We start from the raw sequence: 24,370 nt of genomic DNA, 5'->3' as shown, positions 1-24,370 counted from the left end.
CATAAATACATAGTCTAAAACCAAAATATGACATCCCAAAACTGCTATCTTCACTTGCATAGAGACCTCCAGACGCTCACCGAGGTGCATCTCGACCTGCATATGAAAAACAGCAGAAATACGTATGGGATGAGAACCAGGAGTTCTAAGCATGGTAAAGGTGCCAACGTAGATAATATATAAGGTTCCAGAAAAGTCAGAGGTATTCTTAGAGCTTTGACACTCAGATTTAAACTTAAAGAAGTATATTAAACTAGAAATTTGGGAAATCTATTTGTCGATTCTAGTTCTAGTCTAACTCTTCACCTTCTGTCAATCCAAACCTTCAAAACACCGGTGGAACTATCCTCAGTGTCACTTCTGCTAGCATGAGAGATCTCTCAATTGAAAAGACATACAAAACAAGCAAAGAAAGAACATATAGGATGCAATTACCGCAAGTAACACAAATAGCAGATATGCATGCTAATCAATTAGGCACGCTAAAGTAATGCACACTCAAGCAAAACATGCAAATACATATGATGTATGCCTGCCCAATGATGAGTCTCATCTGTCGGTTATATAGCCAGACCTGACATGTCCGATAGCTAACCCTGGACAATCCCTCTGTGCGTGTATCCCAAGAGTCTATGCATATAATTACAATCATTATTAATTGAGGGTTTGCGAGAGAGAGTGAGCATTGACAGAGGGTTTGCAATAGAGAGTGAGCACCGAGGGAGGCCTTACCAGAGTGAGTCACTGCCGAAGGAGGGATAGGTGTTTACAGGAGAGACGGAAGGAGCACCGACGCAGGAAACACCGACAGAGGTGGCACCTACGGAGGGGTTGCTAGAAAGGGTTGAAACAAGGTTGACCAACGAGTGTTATTGGGGGAGAGAGTGAGAGCACCGGCGATGAGCTCTATGTTAGGTGAAGAGTGCTGCCGCCGTTAGGGTGATGAGCTATGTGTTAGGGTTTTCACTTTTCAAGGCATTGTTTCAAAGAAGAGGGTGTGTTTCGAAGAAAGGAAGAAGTGTTGTTAGGGGGTTGTTGTGTAAAACTGTTTGTTTCGAATTAAGAGGGGTGGAATCTTTTTTTTTTTGGAACTTTGTGGCCACACTTATAAAACGTGCCGAAAGATTTAGAGGAAATGGCCACGCTTTAAAAATGCAACGATAACGAAACCATTTTGCCACGCTTCAAAAACGTGCCAATTTCCCTTTATAGCCACGCTTTTCAAGCGTGGCAATAAAAAAGCGTGGCCAAATTTCAAATAAGTGGTCACCCTTATGAAAGCGTGGCAAAAAAAAGCGTGGTCAAATCACAAATCAGTGAGCACCCTCACAAAAGCGTGGCCATTGCCATTTTTGGGCACGCTTTAAAAACGTGGCAAGAAAAAAGTGTGCCAACAGGCCTTTTTTCTTGTAGTGTATGGTCAACTAACTTAAGTTTTCACGTAACATTACATATTATCTACGAGAAACTAAAATCATACTTTGGCCGATACCTTCCTAAACCCGAAACACCTAAAAAATCCTCAATTCACAAGGTCCAAGCTTTCACCAAAAGGATTTCTAGCTCTCAATACTCAACCCAAGTCTCCAACTTCATCAAGTTGGTTATAATCCTCATATATACCACCGAATTTCACATTATTACATACACATTCACAATTTCAATACCTAACCTCTCATAATCAAAGAATTCACAAGTGTTTTGAGTGCGTCACCTTATCGACGGACGTATGGGACAAGAGCCAATGATCTCTCAAAGCTAATTCATAAACCCTAAGACATCAAAATCACATAATTCTCAATACAAACAACAAAAATTTTTGAAATTGAAGAAGGGTGAGTAAATGGGTGAGGAATGAGGATTACTTACCACTTTGTACAAATGGATTTGTAGAGCACGACGTGGCAATCACGTGGCCGCAAACGGTACGGCGATCGGAGCTCCGGATTGAGAGATATAGAGGATTGAATGTGAGGTTAAGGTTTGAGTTCTTGCTTCTTGCCCTTTCCTCAATTCTCAGCGTGATTCCCTTTGAACTTGGGGAAGAGCTGAACTTTCTCTTTTATATGTTGGGCCTTGGGCTTAGCTCAATCGGTTCGGCCCGTTAACCCAATTTTAGGCCAAATTCTTTAAATTTAGTGTCAAAATTCGTATTTTTAATATTTCTACTGCTCTAGATTATAAAAATTTAATTTTATAATTTTTTGAATATTGATTATTTTTTTTGGCTAATTATTTATTAATTTCGTGGATTTTACATCGGCGGGTCCGAGTTTAGAAAGAGCTACATCTCCAACCTGAAGGAAAGATAGAAAAGGTACAAATCGTAGATCAGGTAGAAAAGACAACGAGTATAAGAGCCAACTTGAAGGAAGGTCTAAAGGCACAACTCATTGATCTCGTACAAAAGAATTTCGACCTCTTCGCTTGGAAAGCCTTTGATATGCCTGGTATAGACCTCGACCTCATGTTTCACAAGCTTGCCGTTTATCCAGGTTCTTGACCTATTCAGCAAAAGCAGTGGAAGTTTGGTCCTGAAAGGACACAGGTCATAAAAGAACAGGTGCAATCCTTGCTAGGAGCTCAGTTTATAAGAGAGGTAAAATATCCTTTATGGTTGGCTAATGTGGTCCTCATAAAAAAGTAGAACGGGAAATGGAGGACGTGTGTTGATTACACTGATCTTAATAAAGCTTTCCCCAAGGATCTATACCCTCTTCCTAGCATTGATGCCCTGGTCGATTTGGCTTCATGGTATAGGTATCTGTCCTTTATGGACGCATACTCGGAATATAACTAAATTTCGATGTACAAGTCAGACCAGGAAAATACTTTATTTATTACTCCAAAGGCTAACTATTGTTATGTAGTAATGCCTTTTGGATTAAAGAATGCTGGCGCCACATACCAATGACTCATGAATAAAGTGTTCTCAATGAACCTTGAAAAAATAATGGAGGTATATGTAGATGATATGCTTGTCAAGACCCGAGATGACCTCGCTCTTTTGACCGACTATCGGAGGTGTTCTCCATAATAAGGAAGTATGAGATGAGATTAAATCCTTAAAAATACACCTTTACAGTGAAAGCTGGAGATGAAAATCCCAACTTGCCTTAAGGAAGTACAACAACTAAATGGGAGGCTGGCAGCATTGTCCAAATTCCTAACAGGGTCAGCTCTAAAGTCTTTACCATTGTTTTCAATACTTAAAAAAGGGAGACAATTTGAATGGACTCAGGAATGTGAACAAGCCTTCTAAAACTTTAAAATATTCCTAAGCCAACCCCATTCCTCACCCGGCCTATTCCAGGAGAGGAGCTCGTCCTCTACCTAGTAGTAGCAAGTCGTGCTATGGCCTCAGCCCTGGTCTGAGAAGATGAACATGGACAATAACCCATCTACTTTGTAAGAAAAGCACTACAGGAGGTAAAACTAAACTATCAAAAGATAGAAAAGTTCACATATGCCCTTATTAAAACAATTCTAGAAGGCTTTAAACTTACTTTCAAGCCCACACTATCAAAGTCTAAACTAATTAACCCATGAAGCATATTTTATAGAAGACGAACATTGCAAAGAGAATGCTATAATGGATTGTAAACTATTTGAGTTTGATTTAATATATGAAACTTAGACAGCAATCAAATCCCAATATTTGGCTGACTTCGTGGCTGAGTACAATGAAACTCGGGGAAATCCGTCAACCTGGAATCTGTATATAGATGAATCGTCCAACAAAGTTAGAAGTAAAGCAGGAGTTATCCTGAAAAATGAAGAAGAAACTCGGATAGAACTATCATTAAGATTCGAGTTTCCTGCTTCTAACAACCAAGTAAAATATAAAGCCTTGCTTGCTAGCTTGAAGCTAGCTAAAGAAGTCGGGACAGAAAAGTTGATAGTGTTTAGTGACTCTTAAGTAATAACCTCTCAAGTCAACGACACTTATCAAGCTAAGGACCCCAACATGAAGAAATATCTGGAAGAAGCACGAGAACAATTAGCACAATTCTTATAAATAGAGGTCCGACACATAACTCGGAAATGAAATATCCGAGATGATGCTTTTGAGATAAAAACTCCTAAAAATATAAAAGTACTATCACAACTCCACATATTTGATTATTTATTAAATTCATTTAAAAAACATAAGAAATTTGATTAAAACCTAAGAAAATGAATAAGAATAAGACTTTAAAAATTGCTTAAGATGACGTGTCATCAGTGGCAGTGCCATAGTACCATTGGATCTCTTCTTTGGAGATGCATCTCCTTATGATGTTGTCATAACATCTTTTGAAGAGATACGGGTCATCCCATATAAAGTAGTGGGAGTCGTGGATTAGCTTTCTTCTTTGATTCCAATTAAATTCCTTAGGGATGATTCTCCTAACCTTAAAGTTATCCATGTCAGGAAACCATGGCATAACTCTAATGGTCAAGAGTTGTTCATTTGGAAATTCTTCTTTGAGGAGTATTTGTGGTGCTTGAGCTTCTTTTGAATGAATCCTAGATAGGTGGTCTACCACAGGATTCTCAGTGCCCTTTTTATTCTGGATTTCAACATCATCAAATTCTTGAAGCAATAACACCCATGTTATCAATCTTAGTTTCACATCCTGTTTAGATAAAAGATACTTAAGAGAAGAATGATCAGTATAGACTAGTACTTTTGAACCAATCAAATAAGATCTAAATTTATAAAAGGAAATACTAAGGCTAACAACTCTTTTTCAGTTGTTGTGTAATTTTTCTGCGCATCATTTAAAAGATGAATTGCATAATAAATTACATGTAACAACTTATCTTTTCTTTGCCCCAAAACTGTGCCTATCGCATAGTCACTAGCATCACACATTAATTCAAATGGTCTAGACCAATCAGGTGGGACAATTCTTGGTGCACATACAAGCTTAGCTTTCAAAGTTTTAAAGGCATGCAGGTATTCTCTATTGAAAATAAATGAAGCTTCTTTGCTTAATAAATTACTCAATGGTTTTGTAATTTTTGAAAATTTTTTTATAAATCTCCTATAAAAGCCTACATGTCCCAAGAAACTTCGAATTGCCTTTTAGTGTGGAATTTATACCCCACAAACTAACTCGCAAGTACACCGGGTCGTACCAAGTAATACCTCAGCTGAGTGAGAGTCGATCCTACGAGGATTAAGCAACAATGATTGAGTGATTGGCTTAGTTAGACAAGCAGAAAATGGTAATTGGCTTTCAATTGCATTAACAGTAAATTCAGAGAATTAATAAAGCAAGCATAAAATTGGTGTGAATAATATGGGAGAAAACAGTTAAGGTTTCAGAGATGTTTATTTTCTGGATTAACTTTTCTTACCAACTATTTTAATCATGCAAGATTCAATTCGTGGCAAACTATACGTGACTAAACCCTAATTCCTTAGACCTTTTTAGTCTCCTCTAACGTTCATCAACCGCCAATTCCTTGGTCACTTGATTCCAATTAGAGGGTTAAGTTCAAAACTAGTTTATGTGCCACAGAAATCCTAATTATCCAAATATAAGATGATTATATGTCACGTATCCCGTTAAGTACAGATAATTAAAAATTTAGAAGAAATTGTTTTCAAGCTGTTGTTCAAGTAAATTGCTTTTCCAAGTTTTACAAGAACTCAAATAGAATAAGGGTCATACTTCCATTCCACCCAGATTCATAAGATGAAGAACGAAAACAAATTCTTGAAATTAAAATCAAAGCAGTAATTAAAATAGAAAAGTAATAGTATTAATCCATAGAATAAACAGAGCTTTTAACCTTAATAGTGGAGGTTTAGTTGCTCATGGTTCAGAGAGAAAACTAGGGTTCTGTAAAACTGTAAAGTGCGGAATGAGGTAAGAGAGAAGAGAAGAGCCTGAAGGGCTGATTCTTTTTCTCTTTTATATCTAATCCTAATTAATGTAAAATATATTTTCTAAAACTAAATAATATTTTTTCCTATTTATAAATAAAATAAAAGTTTAATCAAAATCAATAAAGATCTTCGTGCAAGCCTTGAGTTTGGACCCTGGGACCACTTGCAAATCATTGAACTGGCGCCAAACTTGGAAAATCCCAAGTTAGCCGCCACTCTTGCAGCATGGCTTGGAGGCGTATTGATGCTCACTAACGCCTAACTTCAGAATCCTGAAGTTAGGCGCCACCCTGGCAGCAAGCTTTTGGCGTGTAAGTCTTCCTTTGGCGCCTAACTTGGAGAATCCCAAGTTAGGCGCCACCAAAGCTGAGGGTGCTGGAGAAGAAGTGTACACTATTATATATCGTTGGGAGGTTCTAGAAGTTAGATTTCCAATGCCACTAGAATCACATCAATTGGACCTCTATAGCTCAAGTTATTTCCGTTGGAGTGCAAGGAGGTAAGAGTTGATAGCATCATTCACTTTCTTCTCTTTTTCTACAGAAACTCCATCAAATCATCCGAATGCTACCTAAAATAAATAGAATTATACACAACTCAAAGTAGCATTCATAGTAGCTAAAAGATATTTAAATCTTGATTAAACTTAGCAATTCAAATGCAAATTCACTAGGAAAAGATAAAAAAGATGCTCACGCATCACAATACCAAACTTGAATTGTTGCTTGTCCTCAAGCAACCAAAACTAATATAGGCTTAGGATGTGAATTTGCATGAGAATTGAGTATTCAATTAAGCTCCTGTCTCTTCTTAAACTGGGGTTTAAACACTATAATCCTGAATAGTTTTGGCATCTCACTATCCTTTGAATAAGAGGAATGTCACGGTCATTTGGAATTAGAATCCGAATAATATTATGAATCCTCTGGCCTTTATACTTTGGTCTAATCCTTGAACACAGCAAAATTTCTTTCATTCTCTTTTCTTTGGTGCCTTGCACCTTGAGCCTAGCCGTGAGTTTAAATACTTTGTCTCAAGTTGCACTTGACACAAAAAGACCACAAGCACTTGACTGGGGAACTCTCTTTTGGTTCTGATTTTTCTTTTAGTTACTCCCAGACAGTGGTTGATACGTGCGAAATTGTTACTCAGATTAGGTTGTAAAATTATTTGTTCATTCTCTCCCTGGCAATGGCGCCAATAACTGGTGCACAATACCATGGTCCAAGCATAACTTCGCAACTTCGCACAACTAACCAGCAAGTGCACTGGGTCGTCCAAGTAATAAAACCTTACATGAGTAAGGGTCGATCCCACGGAGATTGTTGGTATGAAGCAAGCTATGGTCACCTTGTAAATCTCAGTCAGGCGGATAATAATTGATTATGGAGTTTTCGAAATTAAATAATAAATAGACAGAAAATAAAGATAGAAACACTTATGTAATTCATTGGTGAGAATTTCAGATAAGCGTATAGAGATGCTTTCGTTCTTCTGAACTTCTGCTTTCCTGCTGTCTTCATCCAATCAGCCCTACTCCTTTCCATGGCAAGCTTTCTGTAAGGGCATCACCGTTGTCAATGGCTACATCCCATCCTCTCTGTGAAAATGGTCCAAATGCTCTGTCACGGCATGGCTAATCATCTGGAGGTTCTCGATCATACTGGAATAGGATTTACTATCCTTTTGCGTCTGTTACTATGCCCAGCACTCGCGAGTTTGAAGTTCGTCACAGCCATCCCTTCCCAGATCCTACTCGGAATACCACAGACAAGGTTTAGACTTTCCGGATCTCAGGAATGGCCATCCATGGGTTCTAACTTATACCACGAAGATACTAATAACTCGGACTCGGTCCCCTGTATTAGATATCTAAGAGATACTCATTCTAGCTTGGTTGCATGTAGAACGGAAGTGTTTGTCAGGCACGCGTTCATAAGTGAGAATGATGATGAGCGTCACATAATCATCACATTCATCATGTTCTTGGGAACGAATGGATATCTTAGAAGCGGAATAAGTTGAATTGAATATAAAACAGTAGTACTTTGCATTAAATCATGAGGAACAGCAGAGCTCCACACCTTAATCTATGGAGTGCAGAAACTCTACCGTTGAAAATACATAAGTGATGAAGATCCAGGCATGGCCGAATGGCCAGCCCCCAAACGTGATCAATAGATCAAAAGATAATCCAAAGATGTCTAATACAATAGTAAAAAGTCCTATTTATACTAAACTAGTTACTAGGGTTTACAGAAGTAAGTAATTGATGCATAAATTCACTTCCGGGGCCCACTTGGTGTGTGCTTGGGCTGAGCTTGAAGTTTACATGTGGAGAGGTCATTCTTGGAGTTGAACGCTAGTTTGTAACGTGTTTCTGGCGTTCAACTCGGGTTCGTGACGTGTTTTTGGCGTTTAACTCCAGACTGCAGCGTAGAACTGGCGTTCAACGCCCTTTTGTGTCGTCTAAAATCAGCCAAGGTATAAACTATTATATATTTCTGAAAAGCCCTGGATGTCTACTTTCCAACGCAATTGGAAGCACGCCATTTTTAGTTTTGTAGCTCCAGAAAATCCACTGAGTGCAGGGAGGTCAAAATCCAACAGCATCAGCAGTCCTTCTTCAACCTCTGAATCTGATTTTTGCTCAAGTCCCTCAATTTCAGCCAGAAAATACCTGAAATCATAGAAAAACACACAAAATCATAGTAAAGTCCAGAAATGTGAATTTAACATAAAAACTAATAAAAATATCCCTAAAAGTAACTAGATCCTACTAAAAATATACTAAAAATAATGCCAAAAAGCGTATAAATTATCCGCTCATCACAACACCAAACTTAAATTGTTGCTTGTCCCCAAGCAACTGAAAATCAAATAGGATAAAAAGAAGAGAATATACTATAAATTCCAAACTATCAATGAAACATAGCTCCAATCAGATGAGCGGGACTTGTAGCTTTTTGCCTCTTGAATAGTTTTGGCATCTCACTTTATCCATTGAAGTTCAGAATGATTGGCATCTATAGGAACTCAGAGTTCAGATAGTGTTATTGATTCTCCTAGTTCAGTATGTTGATTCTTGAACACAGTTACTTTATGAGTCTTGGCCGTGGCCCTAAGCACTTTATTTTCCAGTATTACCACCGGATATATAAATGCCACAAATACATAATTAGGTGAACCTTTTCAGATTGTGACTCAGCTTTGCTAAAGTCCCCAATTAGAGGTGTCCAGGGTTCTTAAGCAAACTCTTCTTTTGCTTTGGACCTTGACTTTAACCGCTCAGTCTCAAGTTTTCACTTGACACCTTCACGCCACAAGCACATGGTTAGGGACAGCTTGGTTTAGCCGCTTAGACCGGGATTTTATTCCTTTAGGCCCTCCTATCCACTGATGCTCAAAGCCTTGGGATCCTTTTTATTTACCCTTGCCTTTTGGATTTAAGGGTTATTGGCTTTTTGCTCTTGCCTTTTGGTTTTAAGAGCTTTTGGCTTTTTCTGCTTGCTTTTTCTCTTTTTTTTTTCTGCAAGCTTTTGTATTCACTGCTTTTTCTTGCTTCAAGAATCATTATAACATGTTGTAAAATTATTTGTTCGTTCTCTCCCTGGCAATGGTGCCAATAACTGGTGCACAATACCATGGTCCAAGCATAACTTCGCAACTTCACACAACTAACCAGCAAGTGCACTGGGTCGTCCAAGTAATAAAACCTTACGTGAGTAAGGGTCGATCCCACGAAGATTGTTGGTATGAAGCAAGCTATGGTCACCTTGTAAATCTCAGTCAGGCGGATAATAATTGATTATGGAATTTTCGAAATTAAATAATAAATAGACAGAAAATAAAGATAGAAACACTTATGTAATTCATTGGTGAGAATTTCAGATAAGCGTATAGAGATGCTTTCGTTCTTCTGAACTTCTGCTTTCCTGCTGTCTTCATCCAATCAGTCCTACTCCTTTCCATGGCAAGCTTTCTGTAAGGGCATCACCGTTGTCAATGGCTACATCCCATCCTCTCTGTGAAAATGGTCCAAATGCTCTGTCACGGCATGGCTAATCATCTGGAGGTTCTCGATCATACTGGAATAGAATTTACTATCCTTTTGCGTCTGTCACTACGCCCAGCACTCCCGAGTTTGAAGTTCGTCACAGCCATCCCTTCCCAGATCCTACTCGGAATACCACAGACAAGGTTTAGACTTTCCTGATCTCAGGAATGGCCATCTATGGGTTCTAACTTATACCACGAAGATACTAATAACTCGGACTCGGTCCCCTGTATTAGATATCTAAGAGATACTCATTCTAGCTTGGTTGCATGTAGAACGGAAGTGTTTGTCAGGCACGCGTTCATTAGTGAGAATGATGATGAGCGTCACATAATCATCACATTCATCATGTTCTTGGGAACGAATAGATATCTTAGAAGCAGAATAAGTTGAATTGAATATAAAACAGTAGTACTTTGCATTAAATCATGAGGAACAGCAGAGCTCCACACCTTAATCTAAGGAGTGCAGAAACTCTAACGTTGAAAATACATAAGTGATGAAGGTCCAGGCATGGCCGAATGGCCAGCCCCCAAACGTTATCAATAGATCAAAAGATAATCCAAAGATGTCTAATACAATAGTAAAAAGTCCTATTTATACTAAACTAGTTACTAGGGTTTACAGAAGTAAGTAATTGATGCATAAATCTACTTTCGGGGCCCACTTGGTGTGTGCTTGGGCTGAGCTTGAAGTTTACACGTGGAGAGGTCATTCTTGGAGTTGAACGCCAGTTTGTAACGTGTTTCTGGCGTTCAACTCTGGTTCGTGACGTGTTTCTGTCGTTTAACTCCAGACTGCAGCATAGAACTGGCGTTCAACGCCCTTTTGCGTCATCTAAACGCGGATAAAGTATGAACTATTATATATTGCTGGAAAGCCCTGGATGTCTACTTTCCAACGCAATTGGAAGTGCGCCAGTTTGAGTTCTGTAGCTCCAGAAAATCCACTTTGAGTGCAGGGAAGTCAGAATCCAACAGCATCAGCAGTCCTTCTTCAACCTCTGAATCTGATTTTTGCTCAAGTCCCTCAATTTCAGCCAGAAAATACCTGAAATTACAGAAAAATACACAAACTCATAGTAAAGTCCAGAAATGTGAATTTAACATAAAAACTAATAAAAACATCCCTAAAAGTAACTAGATCCTACTAAAAACATACTAAAAACAATGCCAAAAAGCGTATAAATTATCCGCTCATCACAACACCAAACTTAAATTGTTGCTTGTCCCCAAGCAACTAAAAATCAAATAGGATAAAAAGAAGAGAATATACTATAAATTCCAAACTATCAATGAAACATAGCTCCAATCAGATGAGCGGGACTTGTAGCTTTTTGCCTCTTGAATAGTTTTGGCATCTCACTTTATCCATTGAAGTTCAGAATGATTGGCATCTATAGGAACTCAGAGTTCAGATAGTGTTATTGATTCTCCTAGTTCAGTATGTTGATTCTTGAACACAGTTACTTTATGAGTCTTGGCCGTGGCCCTAAGCACTTTATTTTCCAGTATTACCACCGGATACATAAATGCCACAAATACATAATTAGGTGAACCTTTTCAGATTGTGACTCAGCTTTGCTAAAGTCCCCAATTAGAGGTGTCCAGGGTTCTTAAGCAAACTCTTCTTTTGCTTTGGACCTTGACTTTAACCGCTCAGTCTCAAGTTTTCACTTGACACCTTCACGCCACAAGCACATGGTTAGGGACAGCTTGGTTTAGCCGCTTAGACCGGGATTTTATTCCTTTAGGCCCTCCTATCCACTGATGCTCAAAGCCTTGGGATCCTTTTTATTTACCCTTGCCTTTTGGATTTAAGGGTTATTGGCTTTTTGCTCTTGCCTTTTGGTTTTAAGAGCTTTTGGCTTTTTCTGCTTGCTTTTTCTCTTTTTTTTTTCTGCAAGCTTTTGTATTCACTGCTTTTTCTTGCTTCAAGAATCATTTTTATGATTTTTCAGATTATCAAATAACATGTCTCCTTGTCATCATTCTTTTAAGAGCCAACATATTTAACATTCTTAAACAACAACTTCAAAAGACATATGCACTGTTCAAGCATTCATTCAGAAAACAAAAAGTATTGTCACCACATCAATATAATTAAACTAAGTTCAAGGATAAATTCGAAACTCATGTACTTCTTGTTTTTTTGAATTAAAACATTTTTCATTTAAGAGAGGTGATGGATTCATAGGACATTCATAACTTTAAGACATAGTTACTAAATACTAATGATCATGTAATAAGACACAAACATGGATAAGCACTTAACATAAAGAAAACGAAAAACAGAGAATGTAAGAACAAGGAATAAGTCCACCTTAGTGATGGTGGCGTTTCCTTCTTGAGGAACCAATGATGTCCTTGAGCTCTTCTATGTCTCTTCCTTGTCTTTGTTGCTCCTCCCTCATTGCTCTTTGATCTTCTCTAATTTCATGAAGGATGATGGAGTGCTCTTGATGTTCCACCCTTAATTGTCCCATGTTGGAACTTAATTCTCCTAGGGAGGTGTTGATTTGCTCCCAAAAATTCTGTGGAGGAAAGTGCATCCCTTGAGGTATCTCAGGGATTTCTTGATGATGAGCTTCCTCATGTGTTTCTTGAGCTCCATGAGTGGGCTCTCTTGTTTGCTCCATCTTTTTATTAGTGATGGGCTTCTCTTCCTCAATGGGAATGTCTCCTTCTATGAAAGCTTCAGCTGAGTAACATAGATGGCAAATAAGATAAGGAAAAGCTAGCCTTACCAAGGGGGAGGGCTTTTCGGCTATTTTGTAGAGTTCAAGGGAGATGACTTCATGAACTTCTACTTCCTCTCCAATCATGATGCTATGAATCATGATGGCCCGATCCACAGTAACTTCAGATCGGTTGCTAGTGGGGATGATGGAGCGTTGGATGAACTCCAACCATCCTCTAGCCACAGGCTTAAGGTCCAGTCTTCTAAGTTGAACCGGTTTGCCTTTTGAGTCAATCTTCCATTGAGCTCCTTCCACACATATGTCCATGAGGACTTGGTTCAACCTTTAATCAAAGTTGACCCTTCTAGTGTAGGGGCGTGCATCTCCTTGCATCATAGGCAAGTCAAACGCCAACCTCACATTTTCCGGACTAAAATCTAAGTATTTCTCCCGAACCATGGTGAGATAATTCTTTGGGTTCGGGTTCTTACTTTGATCATGGTTCCTAGTGATCCAAGCATTGGCATAGAACTCTTGAACCATTAGGATGCCGACTTGTTGGATGGGGTTTGTTAGAACTTCCCAACCTCTTCTTTGGATTTTATGTCGGATCTCCGGATACTCATTTCTCTTGAGCTTGAAAGGGACCTTGGGGATCACCTTCTTCTTGGCCACAACATCATAGAAGTGGTCTTGATGAGCTTTGGAGATGAATCTTTCCATCTCCCATGACTCGGAGGTGGAAGCTTTTGTCTTCCCTTTCCCTTTTCTAGAGGATTCTCCGGTCTTAGGTGCCATCAATGGTAATGGAAAAACAAAAAGCTTATGCTTTTACCACACCAAACTTAGAATATTGCTCGCCCTCGAGCAAGAGAAGAAAGAATAGATGAAGAAGAATAAGAAAATATGGAGGAGAGGAGGGAGAGGTGTCTTCGGCCAAGAAGGGGAAGAGAGGGTTGTGTTGTGTGAAAATGAAGAAGAATGGAGGGCTTTATATAGGGAGGGGAGGGAGGGTTTAGTTTCGGCCATATAGGGTGGGTTTGGGTGGGAAATTGATTTTGAATTTTGAAGGTAGGTGGAGTTTATGAGGTAGGTTTATGGGGAAGAGTGGATGGATGTGAGTGGTGAAGTGGGGATAGGGAAGAGAGATTGAGGTGATTGGTGAAGAGTTTTGGGGAAGAGTATTTATTAGAAAGAGAGGATGAACATTGAGAAGAGGGAAGAGAGTGAGTGGTGGTAGGTGGGGATCCTGTGGGGTCCACAGATGCTGAGTTGATCCTATGGGGTCCACAAATCCTGAGATGTCAAGGATTTGCATCCCTGCACCAATTAGGCATGTAAAATGCCTTTGCATGCAATTCTGGCATTTAAACGCCGAATTGATGCTTGTTCTGGGCGTTCAGCGCCCAGATGCAGCATATTTCTGGCGTTGAACGCCAGCCAGATGCTTGTTTCTGGCGTTCAGCGCCAGCTCTTCCTCAGTGTGCATTTCTGGCGTCTGAACGCCAGGATGCTGCTTGTTTCTGGCGTTCAACGCCAGATCCATGCTCTGTTCTGGCGTTGAACGCCAGCCAGATGCTCCTTTCTGGCGTTTAAACGCCAGTAAGATCCTTGATGACAAGTCATCTTAGCCTAGTTTCACTAGCCTTTTTCTTTAATCTTAGTAGGTTTTATGCACTTTCTTGCATTCTAAGTAAGTAATTTGGGATGAAAATGCATGACTTCTTTAAATCAAACAACCACCATGTAATTAATGCTAAATCATGAGGTTTAAGCTAAATTTAATTGAATTTTAATGAATTATGAACCTTGTGAATTTTGTGATACTTTTATTGGTTGTTTTGATTTCTTGTAGGTGAAGAAAGAAGAAAAGAAGAAAAGCGTGGCACAAGAAACGTGCCCAAGGAAGCAAGAAGCGTGTCCAAAGGAAAGAGAAAGCGTGCCAAAAGGAAAGAAAAAGCATGATCACATTGAGGAAGAAAGGGAAGCTAAGTTGAAAAAGCTAACTGAGCTTCATAAGGAATGGAAGGAGAAGGAAGCTACAAAGCTAAGTTAAAATAGTTAACTTAGCACTAAAGAAAGCAAGGAATGGGTGCAAAGCTAAGTTAACTAAGTTAACTTTATCGGGGACCTCTTCAAATTAATTCAAGATGAAATTCCATGAGTGAAGCCACCAAGATTCAAACCAAGGACCAAGGAGAAGGCAAGGAACGTTCCTCACAAAAGAATTCAAGAAGAAATAGCCAAAATGCATCCTCCATGGTTCGAACTTGGAACCACACGCTACTCCTTGCAAGGGAATTTGAGAATAAATAGCTAGAATGCTTCCTCCGGACTTGAACTTGGGTATTCTTTGAAACATAAGGAAGGAGTGCCACCAAGCTTGCAAGGAAAATCAAGGAAAAATAGCTTAAATGCTTCCTCCAAGTTTCGAACTTGGGAACTCTTGGAAACATAAGGAGGATTGCCCACTCATCCAAGGAAATTAGCTCCAAAGATTTCCTCCACTTCCTCCACCAAGTGTTGAACCTGGGACCTTGAAGTCTCAAGCAAAGGCGCTACAAGGAAAGCTAAGTTGGAAATTCCAACTGAGCATTGCCTCTCCCCCAAGCCTCCACACTTTGGCGCACAATCCTAGCACACCAAGGCATCATGACACGGCCCAGCAACAATTGAAGCGCACCAAGCTTGCCATGCACACAACAAGGACACGACCTAGAGCTAAGTTGGATTTTCCAACTGAGCTCTAGTGCAATTGACACCCAAACAAGGCTGGGCACACCACACTTGACACGGATGGAGCATGCTTGAAAGCTAAGTTGGATTTTCCAACTGAGCTTTCCCCTGGAGGTGCACTTTGGGCTACAAATTGGATTAAAAATCCAATTTAATTCATTTCTTCACCAAATCAAAAGCCCACCCAAATTCCAAAATCCAAGAATAGAAAGTGTATAAATAGGAGTTAGTTTGATGTAATTAGGGGAGCTAGATTTTACTTTGAATTTTTCCTTTTGAATGGTCATTTTCATTTTTGAATTTAGATTTCTGAGAACTTGGAAGGAGAGTTGATCTCTCTTCTTCTTGGTTCTTGCTTGAGCACTCTTTTATTTTCTTGCTTTGGATCTTGGGTGAAGAATTGAAGAACTTTTGTTTCAATCTCACCTTGAGATCTCTTGTTTACTTTCTTCTGCATAATTGAATTTCATTTGCTGTTTACTGCATCTTCTTCTATACTTCTGCAATTTACTTTTCATTCCCTTTTGCAATTGTTCTGGTTGGATCAAGGAAGGATTTGAGATCTAGACTTGTTATCTAGTCTCTTCCACCCTGAGATCTTCAACCTCTTTTACTTTGCTGCAAATTAAGCACTGCTTTCTCTGTTTTTAAATTCTCAAAGCATTTTTACTTTTCTATTGAGATCTAGTTTAATTCAATCAATTCTCTACTCTTCTGTTTAATTTCAATTTACTTCTTTCTTGTTTAATTTCTGCAATCCCAACTGCCAATCCCTTTTACAATTCAAGCAATTTATGTTTCTTGCACTTTAAGCTTCTGCCATTTACATTACTTGCAATCTAAGTCTCTGCAATTTAATTTACTTGCACTTTAAGATTCAGTTCCTTTATTTTCCTGCTCTTTAGTTTACTGCAAATTTCCCCTCTCCTTTTACATTTCATGCAATTTAGTTTCTGCAAAGCACAAACCACTCAACCAATTCTTGATTCGCTTGACTAAATCAACCACTAAACTGAAATTGCTCAATCCTTCAATCCCTGTGGGATCAACCTCACTCATGTGAGTTATTATTACTTGATGCGACCCGGTACACTTGCCGGTGAGTTTTGTGTTGGATCGTTTTTCACACGATCAAGTTTTTGGCGCCGTTGCCGGGGATTGATTAGATTGACAATGATTAAGTGAAGTGGAGATATAGATCAAGCATTTTTCTTTTCTGTTTCTTTAATTTTTAACTGACATACTAACTGTTTGAATTTTTGCCTGAGATAATTGAAACCTCACTTTAGCAATAGAGTGAAGTTCTCTTGGTTTAACTTGCTGAGTATGATTCTCATAGCTTGATAAATCAACGAGAGAAGTGATTTTCGATCATTAAACTCTCAAGTTTACCAACTGTTTGATACATTGTGTCAGCTAATTTTCTGATCACATTTTGGGCATGAATATATTCAATCTTCATTTGGACAGTTTGTGATTGTGCAGATCATGGAGGGGAACTCAACGAATTTCAGTAAGCAGAGGAGTAATATCTCCACCTTAGATGACAAGCAACCACCCATCACCATGGATGATGTTGCTCAATGGTTCGAAGCTTTCCCACAAGGAAACATCATTGGATGGGAAGAACTAGTGAGTGAACTCATAGCCAAGCTGAAACCACCTCAGGGAATTGTTAAACCAGAGGCAGAAGTGCACCCATTCACACAAGAGAAGGAAATTGAAGGTGTCCGTGCAATCATGGCCCAAAGCGAGCAGATGCATCAACAGCTTAAGCAACAATTGGAGCTGATGAACAGAAAAATAGATGAACTGCAACTTGCTGTGGCAAATGCACAGAACTCACCTCAAAATCCCCCATTGTTGGAATCAACCTTAAAAAGGTTCTGGAGTAATTTACTATGAGAAACAAAGTCATGAACGATCACATTCTCCAGACAGCTCCTCAAGCATGTTCCAACATAGGACTCAGAATGATGTGTACACCCCACCATGGAGAACTCAATCCAACTGGAGGGGGGTTGAAAAACAAAATCAAAGGCCAAGGGACTTCAACTGCAACAACCCCAACTTCAAAAATCAACATAAAAACTACCTCCACAACAACAATCATCACACATCACCCCAATACACACATTTCCAACCTTGTCCTACCTCACCACTCGCCCAAAATGACTTTCATCAACCATCACAGTTGACACAGCCACACCCAATTCTAAACTTTCAAAGATTCTACGCTCTGGAAATGATGATGGAAAGGTTCATGAAAGTTCAAGAAATGACAACAATAGAGCACGAGGAAATAAGGAAAAATCAAGAGATGATAAGCAAGAATCAAGAGATGATAAGCAGGAACCAAGAAGCCTCACTCAGAAGAGTTGAAAGGCAAATGGAACAACTGGTTCAAAACCTTGTTGAATTGGGCGAGAGAGAGGCTAATATATCCCTAAGGGCCACTAAAGATGACCCAAAGAACAGTGAAAAAGCTGCTGGGTTGAAAGGGAAAGCAGTTATGGAAAAAAGTGAGAAGGCTATGGAAAAAGAAACAATCATCAAGGAAAAACCCACGGTGAGAGGGGGAAACCAAAGGCAACAGAAGCCTCAACTTCCATGATCGGAAGATGAAGGATGTCAAGCTAATGACAATAAAAGAGCGCTTGTTGGGAGGCAACCCAACCTGAGGTAGTTTTCTTTCCATAGTTATTTTAATAAAAAGGTTAATTAACTTCATCTATATTGTAAGAAGCTAAGTTTGGTGTTGCACACCAAAACAATCTAAGGGAGAATGAAGGATTCTAAGTTTGGTGTTCCACCAAAATTTCATCATAAAACGCATTCTCACTCTCTGCATGATGCTAGCTTCAAGCACTTAGATGGACTAGTTAACTATTCTGTTGTTTCCTAGTTTTCAGTTTTATTGCTTTTGAAAAAGAAAAAAAAGAGTTTCACACATGGTTAATCTGATGCATGAGAACCATTGGCAAGGTACTAAGTTTGGTGTTCCCACACCAAAGTAAGTTCAAAGGCCCACAAATAAATCATGCATGCTAACCATTTTTCAAGTGCTTGGGGAACAAGCAACTTTCAATATCACTGCAGAGCACCATACAAACTTTTGGAAAGATTAAGTATCATCAATCAAAGAGATGAATGAATGTGAAGACCAGCAATGATGATGATGAGGAGGAGGACAGCAAGTAAATTCCAAAAGGTTGTATTGTTCAATGATTATTTTACATTAGACACTGCTATGATTGAAAGTGATATAATACTCCTGCCTGTCTGCATAATATAGTTGTTCTGTAATTCAATAATTAAGATTTCTTGACTATTCACAACACTACACTTTTCAAACTTGCATGCACTCAAGATTTCAAAAAAAGGGCATCACATGATAGTTCTTTGAAAATAAGGATTGATGAATTAAACAATTTTGAGGCAAGCAAAAGATTAGGAGAAGTGGTGGTTCTAGTTGTATGATTATGCATTGAGGTTGCATGCTTATGAAAACTTGCATGGGAGCTCATAGGCAGAACATAGAGTTCAAAGAAATATTGTGGAGATTTTCAAATATTTATTGACCCAAGAAGCAGCAAACAAAAGAAAATAAAGAAGATATAAAAACAAAGAGAACATGGCCCAAGGCTCTGAGCATAATTACTAGGCAGAAAAGAAAAAAAGAAACAAGAACTCAAAGAGTTATTATCCTAGTAAATGCTTGTGGTCGAATTGTGTCAAAGAGAGAGGCTTGAGCAAGTAAATCCTAAGGGGTGCTTCAACACCTAATACCTTAAAACCAACTGGTTTAGGAGTATTGATTGAAAGCTTATCTAAAGAGCCGCTTTGAGACATGACACTTAGAGTCAAAGCTAAAAACACAAATTATAAGCTGCTTCAAGGTGATTACCTATAGAGAGATCTCCATGATATCATTTGGATGAAAGTTCTAAGACCTAAGACTTCCAAGATGTAGGGACTAGTAAGCACTGAAGCCCTTGCATGAGCATATAATTTAGAGTTCACCCCACTGTCACTTAATCACTTCACTCACTGGATAGTACATGTAATTCCTCAACTCCATTCTAATTGAAAGAAATCCTTGAGCATAATTCTTTTCTTGCTTGGGGACAAGCAAGTTTTAAGTTTGGTGTTGTGATGACAAGTCATCTTAGCCTAGTTTCACTAGCCTTTTTCTTTAATCTTAGTAGGTTTTATGCACTTTCTTGCATTCTAAGTAAGTAATTTGGGATGAAAATGCATGACTTCTTTAAATCAAACAACCACCATGTAATTAATGCTAAATCATGAGGTTTAAGCTAAATTTAATTGAATTTTAATGAATTATGAACCTTGTGAATTTTGTGATACTTTTATTGGTTGTTTTGATTTCTTGTAGGTGAAGAAAGAAGAAAAGAAGAAAAGCGTGGCACAAGAAACGTGCCCAAGGAAGCAAGAAGCGTGTCCAAAGGAAAGAGAAAGCGTGCCAAAAGGAAAGAAAAAGCATGATCACATTGAGGAAGAAAGGGAAGCTAAGTTGAAAAAGCTAACTGAGCTTCATAAGGAATGGAAGGAGAAGGAAGCTACAAAGCTAAGTTAAAATAGTTAACTTAGCACTAAAGAAAGCAAGGAATGGGTGCAAAGCTAAGTTAACTAAGTTAACTTTATCGGGGACTTCTTCAAATTAATTTAAGATGAAATTCCATGAGTGAAGCCACCAAGATTCAAACCAAGGACCAAGGAGAAGGCAAGGAACGTTCCTCACAAAAGAATTCAAGAAGAAATAGCCAAAATGCATCCTCCATGGTTCGAACTTGGAACCACACGCTACTCCTTGCAAGGGAATTTGAGAATAAATAGCTAGAATGCTTCCTCCAGGACTTGAACTTGGGTATTCTTTGAAACATAAGGAAGGAGTGCCACCAAGCTTGCAAGGAAAATCAAGGAAAAATAGCTTAAATGCTTCCTCCAAGTTTCGAACTTGGGAACTCTTGGAAACATAAGGAGGATTGCCCACTCATCCAAGGAAATTAGCTCCAAAGATTTCCTCCACTTCCTCCACCAAGTGTTGAACCTGGGACCTTGAAGTCTCAAGCAAAGGCGCTACAAGGAAAGCTAAGTTGGAAATTCCAACTGAGCATTGCCTCTCCCCCAAGCCTCCACACTTTGGCGCACAATCCTAGCACACCAAGGCATCATGACACGGCCCAGCAACAATTGAAGCGCACCAAGCTTGCCATGCACACAACAAGGACACGACCTAGAGCTAAGTTGGATTTTCCAACTGAGCTCTAGTGCAATTGACACCCAAACAAGGCTGGGCACACCACACTTGACACGGATGGAGCATGCTTGAAAGCTAAGTTGGATTTTCCAACTGAGCTTTCCCCTGGAGGTGCACTTTGGGCTACAAATTGGATTAAAAATCCAATTTAATTCATTTCTTCACCAAATCAAAAGCCCACCCAAATTCCAAAATCCAAGAATAGAAAGTGTATAAATAGGAGTTAGTTTGATGTAATTAGGGGAGCTAGATTTTACTTTGAATTTTTCCTTTTGAATGGTCATTTTCATTTTTGAATTTAGATTTCTGAGAACTTGGAAGGAGAGTTGATCTCTCTTCTTCTTGGTTCTTGCTTGAGCACTCTTTTATTTTCTTGCTTTGGATCTTGGGTGAAGAATTGAAGAACTTCTGTTTCAATCTCACCTTGAGATCTCTTGTTTACTTTCTTCTGCATAATTGAATTTCATTTGCTGTTTACTGCATCTTCTTCTACACTTCTGCAATTTACTTTTCATTCCCTTTTGCAATTGTTCTGGTTGGATCAAGGAAGGATTTGAGATCTAGACTTATTATCTAGTCTCTTCCACCCTGAGATCTTCAACCTCTTTTACTTTGCTGCAAATTAAGCACTGCTTTCTCTGTTTTTAAATTCTCAAAGCATTTTTACTTTTCTGTTGAGATCTAGTTTAATTCAATCAATTCTCTACTCTTCTGTTTAATTTCAATTTACTTCTTTCTTGTTTAATTTCTGCAATCCCAACTGCCAATCCCTTTTACAATTCAAGCAATTTATGTTTCTTGCACTTTAAGCTTCTGCCATTTACATTACTTGCAATCTAAGTCTCTGCAATTTAATTTACTTGCACTTTAAGATTCAGTTCCTTTATTTTCCTGCTCTTTAGTTTACTGCAAATTTCCCCTCTCCTTTTACATTTCATGCAATTTAGTTTCTGCAAAGCACAAACCACTCAACCAATTCTTGATTCGCTTGACTAAATCAACCACTAAACTGAAATTGCTCAATCCTTCAATCCCTGTGGGATTAACCTTACTCATGTGAGTTATTATTACTTGATGCGACCCGGTACACTTGTCGGTGAGTTTTGTGTTGGATCGTTTTCCACATGATCAATCCTCCTCCAGGGTGTGATTTTTCTTCTGCTATTTTTGATTCTGTTTTTGATTTTTCTATTTATTTTGTGACTCTACATGATCATGAACCTAATCAAACATGGAAGAACAATAAAATAAAAATAAAATTAGATAAATAAAAATTGGGTTGCCTCCCAACAAGCGCTTCTTTAATGTCAATAGCTTGACAGTGGGCTCTCATGGAGCCTCACAGATGTTCAGAGCATTATTGAGACTTCCCAATACCAAACTTAGAGTTTGGATATGGGAGTTCAACACCAAACTTAGAGTTTGGTTGTGGCCTCCCAACACCAAACTTAGAGTTTGACTATAGGGGCTTTGGTTGACTCTGCAGTGAGAGAAGCTTACTGTGCCTCTTTTCCATGTTTACAGAAGGATGTCCTTGAGTTTTAAACTCAAGGGAGTCCTCATTCAATTGAAGGACTAGTTCACCTCTGTTAACATCAATCACAGCTCTTGCTGTGGCTAGGAAAGGTCTTCCAAGGATGATGGATTCATCCTCATCCTTCCCAGTATCTAGGATTATGAAATCAGCAGGGATGTAAAGGCCTTCAACCTTTACTAATATGTCCTCTACTTGTCCATAAGCCTGTTTTCTGGAATTGTCTACCATCTCTAATGAGATTTTAGCAGCTTGTACTTCAAAGATTCCCAGTTTCTCCATTACAGAGAGTGGCATGAGGTTTATTCCTGACCCAAGGTCACACAAAGCCTTCTCAAAGGTCATGGTGCCTATGGTACAAGGTATTAAGAACTTTCCAGGATCTTGTTTCTTCTGAGGCAATGTCAGTTGATCCAGATCACTCAGTTCATTGATGAGCAAGGGAGGTTCATCTCCCCAAGTCTCTTTACCAAATAAATTGGCATTCAGCTTCATGATTGCACCAAGGAACTTGGCAACTTGCTCTTCAGTAACATCTTCATTCTCTTCAGAAGAAGAATACTCTTCAGAGCTCATGAATGGCATAAGAAGGTTCAATAGAATCTCTATGGTCTCTAGATGAGTCTCAGATTCCTTTGGTTCCTCAGAGGGAAACTCCTTATTGATCACTGGACGTCCCAGGAGGTCTTCCTCCTTGGGATTCACGTCCTCCCCTTCCTTCTTGGATTCGGCCATGATGGTTATATCAATGGCCTTGCACTCTCCTTTTGGATTTTCTTCTGTATTGCTTGGGAGAGCATTATGAGGGGTTTCAGTGATCTTCTTACTCAGCTGGCCCACTTGTGCCTCCAAATTTCTAATGGAGGACCTTGTTTCATTCATGAAACTCAGAGTGGCCTTAGATAGATCAGAGACTAAGTTTGCTAAATTAGAGGTATTTTGTTCAGAGTTCTCTGTCTGTTGCTGAGTGGATGATGGAAAAGGTTTACTATTGTTAAACCTATTTCTTCCACCATTATTAAAGCCTTGTTGAGGCTTTTGTTGATCCTTCCATGAGAGATTTGGGTAATTTCTCCATGAGGGATTATAGGTGTTTCCATATGGTTCACCCATATAATTTACCTCTGCTATTAAAGGGTTCTCAGGATCATAAGCTTCTTCTTCAGAAGATGCCTCTTGAGTACTGTTGGATGCAGCTTGCATTCCATTCAGACTTTGAGAAATCATATTGACTTGCTGAGTCAATATTTTATTCTGAGCCAATATGGCATTCAGAGTATCAATTTCAAGAACTCCTTTCTTCTGAGGCATCCCATGACTCACAGGATACCTCTCAGAAGTGTACATGAACTGGTTGTTAGCAACCATGTCAATGAGTTCTTGAGCTTCTGCAGGCGTTTTCTTTAGGTGAATGGATCCACCTGCAGAGGTATCCAATGACATCTTAGCTAATTCAGACAGACCACCATAGAATATATCCAGGATGGTCCATTCTGAAAGCATGTCAGAAGGACACTTTTTGGTCAGTTCCTTGTATCTCTCCCAAGCTTCATAGAGGGATTCACCTTCCTTCTGTCTGAAGGTTTGGACATCCACTCTAAGCTTACTCAGCTTTTGAGGAGGAAAGAACTTGGCTAAGAAAGCCTTGACCAGCTTATCCCAAGAGTTCAGGCTATCTTTAGGTTGAGAATCCAACCATATTCTAGCTCTGTCTCTCACAGCAAAAGGGAAAAGTATGAGCCTGTAGACTTCAGGATCTACTCCATTAGTCTTAACAGTATCATATATCTGCAAGAATTCAGTTAAGAACTGAAAAGGATCTTCAGATGGAAGTCCAAGAAACTTGCAGTTTTGTTGCATCAGAGAAACTAATTGAGGTTTAAGCTCAAAATTGTTTGCTCCAATGGCAGGAATTGAGATGCTTCTTCCATGTAAATTGGAATTAGGTACAGTAAAGTCACCAAGCATCCTCCTTGCATTATTATTATTTTCGGCTGCCATCTCCTTTTCCTGTTCGAAAATTTCTCTAAGGTTATCTCTGGATTGTTGTATTTTAGCTTCTCTTAGTTTTCTATTCAGAGTCCTTTCAGGTTCAGGGTCTGCTTCAACAAGAATGTTCTTGTCCTTGCTCCTGCTCATATGAAAAAGAGGGAACAGAAAAATAATAATAGGGATCCTTTTTACCCAGGTATAGAGTTTCC

The 24,370-nt window shown here is 39.0% G+C and overlaps 1 non-coding gene across 1 annotated transcript; it reads left to right on the top strand.

The window, feature by feature from the left end:
• Positions 1-23,666: 23,666 nt before the first annotated feature.
• LOC112739793 (small nucleolar RNA R71) lies at positions 23,667-23,774 on the top strand. Its single transcript, XR_003170732.1, has one exon. It is a non-coding gene; the product is annotated as a small nucleolar RNA R71 (small nucleolar RNA).
• Positions 23,775-24,370: the final 596 nt, after the last annotated feature.

This window comes from Arachis hypogaea, chromosome 13 (assembly GCF_003086295.3).
Source record: "Arachis hypogaea cultivar Tifrunner chromosome 13, arahy.Tifrunner.gnm2.J5K5, whole genome shotgun sequence".
In the NCBI taxonomy this organism is placed as follows: Eukaryota; Viridiplantae; Streptophyta; class Magnoliopsida; order Fabales; family Fabaceae; genus Arachis; species Arachis hypogaea.
This window is presented reverse-complemented; position numbering and strand designations above follow the sequence as displayed.